At 53.1% G+C, this 4,745-nt stretch overlaps 1 non-coding gene across 1 annotated transcript in view; it reads right to left on the bottom strand.

The window, feature by feature from the left end:
* Positions 1 to 1,059, bottom strand: part of LOC126431826 (small subunit ribosomal RNA) — a 1,909-nt gene extending 850 nt beyond the window's left edge. Inside the window, exon 1 of the ribosomal RNA XR_007577782.1 lies at positions 1 to 1,059. This exon is cut by the window's left edge and continues 850 nt beyond it. This is a non-coding gene — a ribosomal RNA (small subunit ribosomal RNA).
* Positions 1,060 to 4,745: the final 3,686 nt, after the last annotated feature.

Raw genomic sequence — 4,745 nt, 5'->3', positions numbered from 1 at the left:
AAAACATACTTGGCAAATGCTTTCGCTTCTGTTCGTCTTGCGACGATCCAAGAATTTCACCTCTAACGTCGCAATACGAATGCCCCCGCCTGTCCCTATTAATCATTACCTCGGGTTCCGAAAACCAACAAAATAGAACCGAGGTCCTATTCCATTATTCCATGCACACAGTATTCAGGCGGGCTTGCCTGCTTTAAGCACTCTAATTTGTTCAAAGTAAACGTGCCGGCCCACCGAGACACTCAATAAAGAGCACCCTGGTAGGATTTCAACGGGGTCCGCCTCGGGACGCACGAGCACGCACGAGGCGGTCGCACGCCTTCGGCTCGCCCCACCGGCAGGACGTCCCACGATACATGCCAGTTAAACACCGACGGGCGGTGAACCAACAGCGTGGGACACAAATCCAACTACGAGCTTTTTAACCGCAACAACTTTAATATACGCTATTGGAGCTGGAATTACCGCGGCTGCTGGCACCAGACTTGCCCTCCAATAGATACTCGTTAAAGGATTTAAAGTGTACTCATTCCGATTACGGGGCCTCGGATGAGTCCCGTATCGTTATTTTTCGTCACTACCTCCCCGTGCCGGGAGTGGGTAATTTGCGCGCCTGCTGCCTTCCTTGGATGTGGTAGCCGTTTCTCAGGCTCCCTCTCCGGAATCGAACCCTGATTCCCCGTTACCCGTTACAACCATGGTAGGCGCAGAACCTACCATCGACAGTTGATAAGGCAGACATTTGAAAGATGCGTCGCCGGTACGAGGACCGTGCGATCAGCCCTAAGTTATTCAGAGTCACCAAGGCAAACGGACCGGACGAGCCGACCGATTGGTTTTGATCTAATAAAAGCGTCCCTTCCATCTCTGGTCGGGACTCTGTTTGCATGTATTAGCTCTAGAATTACCACAGTTATCCAAGTAACGTGGGTACGATCTAAGGAACCATAACTGATTTAATGAGCCATTCGCGGTTTCACCTTAATGCGGCTTGTACTGAGACATGCATGGCTTAATCTTTGAGACAAGCATATGACTACTGGCAGGATCAACCAGGGAGCTGCGTCAACTAGAGCTGAGCAGCCGGCCGCCCGGGAGTGTGTCCCGGGGGCCCGCGCGAACACGCAAGCGTCCGCTCAATTATTCTGCAAACAGGAGGAGGCTGAGCTCCCCTGCACAACACACCTCGAAACCCTCTCAGGTCCCGGCGGCGCGCAGCGCCGTCCTAAGTACTTGGTCGGGTTCGAGAGAGGCGCAATCGCCCGGAGTTAGGCGAGTAGACGCTTTAGGTGCGACCACCCGTGCTCCCAACTGAGCTTGCCGCTGCCGACAGAGGCCCGGGAGCGTGCTGTCGTGGCATTGCCGGCGGGAGACAACACGCGCCACCTACGGTGACCGGCAGCTCCAACGCCAGCGCCACAGAAGGACAAAAGCCCTACTTGGGTGCCGAAGCGAACTCTCCCAGCACAGCGCACGCGCCAACACGTCCGCACAGCTGCGATACAAACCACCTGCGAGAACCGCTGGGGCGACCGAGCAGCAGACGGCGTCGCGGCGCCGAGCGCCGGGCGGCGGCGCATCCTCAGCGCACAAAGTCCTCAATCGGACCAGCACACTGCAGATGGCCACCGCGCTTCGCACCGGGCCCGCGAGGACCTACTTTGGCCGCAAGGCGCCGCGAGCAGGGGGCGCCGGCGCGCAGCTGCGCCGCCTGCCGCGTCCGTCGGCCGGCGCGCCTGCCACCGGCCGCCCCCACCAGCCGGCTGTAGCGCGTGCGCCCACGCACCGCGCTGCCAGCACGCCGGGCGGCCCCCCCTCACCGGCCGGGGACGGTCCCACCCAGCCACCGCCGCGTATCGCCTCACACCCAGATCCCCTTTCACGTTCGTGGGCATGGTGGGTCCCCTTTCACGTTCGTGGGCATGGTGGGTATCCCTGAAACAACCGGTTAATAGCTCGACCGATCGTCGCCAACACTGATTCACCTCTAGCGAGAACAACCGCACCACAACGGGTTACCGGTTGTTCATTTGCGTAACGTCACCAGCAAACGTACACGTCCATCGCCATTTGCAACGAGTATTGCATGCCTGTGTCAGGTGTCACAACACACTACGTCTGCCCACATAGACGCAACAACATGTGCACGCCTAGAGAACACGTGGAAGGTAGACCCCGTACGTATGCGGTGTCCATTGCGCGAACGACTGTCAGCCCGCCTCTGCAGCATGTCGCAGATGTGGAACGCGGTGCAACATGCTATCACGGTGTGTGAGAAGAGACGACTACGTCCGAATACACGCTCCACTACATCAACAGACTGCTCATGCTGATCGCCATCCAGGGCGTCCGTTCCTCCCACACGTCTGTATGGCGTACCACACTGCAATCCAGCTCTTATAGGGAGACGACACGTAGCTGCGTGCACAATATTTGGACTGTATGGTCCGCCGTTGCTAGGCGCTGTCGTCATACGGTCACATGGGCCACGATGTATCATTCAGTACATACGGAGCAATGTGCAGTACAGTTTGTGGGTTTTGCGTACATCGGCGGACAGGTGACAGGCCGTACCACAACGTAGGCTGAGTACGTCGGCATGCGAAGGGCATTGAACATGCAAACTTCTCACCGACCAGCTTGCGAAGGCAGGGGGGAAGGGGGGGGGCATGTACGTCCTGCTGCTATCCACACTACAGTGTATAGCAGGAGCATGTGGAAAGTCAGCAACACCTGCAAGGTGTTTAACATGACGCGATACACAGGGGACCGGGCAGTGCGAGTAGCGAACTATATTGCGAGGGTTGCGGTTAGGCAACACTACACTACTTTAACGGGTTGCATAACAATTACAGAGCAGGTTCAGCGACAACGTGCGTCAGGTTAAGGCGCAATATAGTTTAGGTTACGGCGCACTTTAGGTTAGGTTAAGGCACATTATAGGTTAGGTTAAGGCACAACATGGGTTACGTTAAGGCACAACATGGGTTACGTTAAGGCACAACATGGGTTAGGTTAAGGCACAACATGGGTTAGGTTAAGGCACAACATGGGTTAGGTTAAGGCACAACATGGGTTAGGTTAAGGCACAACATGGGTTAGGTTAAGGCACAACATGGGTTAGGTTAAGGCACAACATGGGTTAGGTTAAGGCACAACATGGGTTAGGTTAAGGCACAACATGGGTTAGGTTAAGGCACAACATGGGTTAGGTTAAGGCACAACATGGGTTAGGTTAAGGCACAACATGGGTTAGGTTAAGGCACAACATGGGTTAGGTTAAGGCACAACATGGGTTAGGTTAAGGCACAACATGGGTTAGGTTAAGGCACAACATGGGTTAGGTTAAGGCACAACATGGGTTAGGTTAAGGCACAACATGGGTTAGGTTAAGGCACAACATGGGTTAGGTTAAGGCACAACATGGGTTAGGTTAAGGCACAACATGGGTTAGGTTAAGGCACAACATGGGTTAGGTTAAGGCACAACATGGGTTAGGTTAAGGCACAACATGGGTTAGGTTAAGGCACAACATGGGTTAGGTTAAGGCACAACATGGGTTAGGTTAAGGCACAACATGGGTTAGGTTAAGGCACAACATGGGTTAGGTTAAGGCACAACATGGGTTAGGTTAAGGCACAACATGGGTTAGGTTAAGGCACAACATGGGTTAGGTTAAGGCACAACATGGGTTAGGTTAAGGCACAACATGGGTTAGGTTAAGGCACAACATGGGTTAGGTTAAGGCACAACATGGGTTAGGTTAAGGCACAACATGGGTTAGGTTAAGGCACAACATGGGTTAGGTTAAGGCACAACATGGGTTAGGTTAAGGCACAACATGGGTTAGGTTAAGGCACAACATGGGTTAGGTTAAGGCACACCATGGGTTAGGTTAAGGCACACCATGGGTTAGGTTAAGGCACACCATGGGTTAGGTTAAGGCACACCATGGGTTAGGTTAAGGCACAACATGGGTTAGGTTAAGGCACAACATGGGTTAGGTTAAGGCACAACATGGGTTAGGTTAAGGCACAACGTAGGTTAGGTTAGGGCACAACGTGGGTTAGGTTAAGGCACAACGTGGGTTAGGTTAAGGCACAACGTGGGTTAGGTTAAGGCACAACGTGGGTTAGGTTAAGGCACAACGTGGGTTAGGTTAAGGCACAACATGGGTTAGGTTAAGGCACAACATGGGTTAGGTTAAGGCACACCATGGGTTAGGTTAAGGCACACCATGGGTTAGGTTAAGGCACAACATGGGTTAGGTTAAGGCACAACATGGGTTAGGTTAAGGCACAACATGGGTTAGGTTAAGGCACAACATGGGTTAGGTTAAGGCACAACATGGGTTAGGTTAAGGCACAACGTAGGTTAGGTTAAGGCACAACGTAGGTTAGGTTAAGGCACAACGTGGGTTAGGTTAAGGCACAACATGGGTTAGGTTAAGGCACAACATGGGTTAGGTTAAGGCACAACATGGGTTAGGTTAAGGCACAACATGGGTTAGGTTAAGGCACAACATGGGTTACGTTACGGCACAACATGGGTTACGTTACGGCACAACATGGGTTACGTTACGGCACAACATGGGTTACGTTACGGCACAACATGGGTTACGTTACGGCACAACATGGGTTACGTTACGGCACAACATGGGTTACGTTACGGCACAACATGGGTTACGTTACGGCACAACATGGGTTACGTTACGGCACAAATTAGGTTAGGTTACGGCACAAATT

This window comes from Schistocerca serialis, unplaced genomic scaffold, assembly GCF_023864345.2.
Source record: "Schistocerca serialis cubense isolate TAMUIC-IGC-003099 unplaced genomic scaffold, iqSchSeri2.2 HiC_scaffold_1113, whole genome shotgun sequence".
NCBI lineage: Eukaryota > Metazoa > Arthropoda > Insecta > Orthoptera > Acrididae > Schistocerca > Schistocerca serialis.
This window is presented reverse-complemented; position numbering and strand designations above follow the sequence as displayed.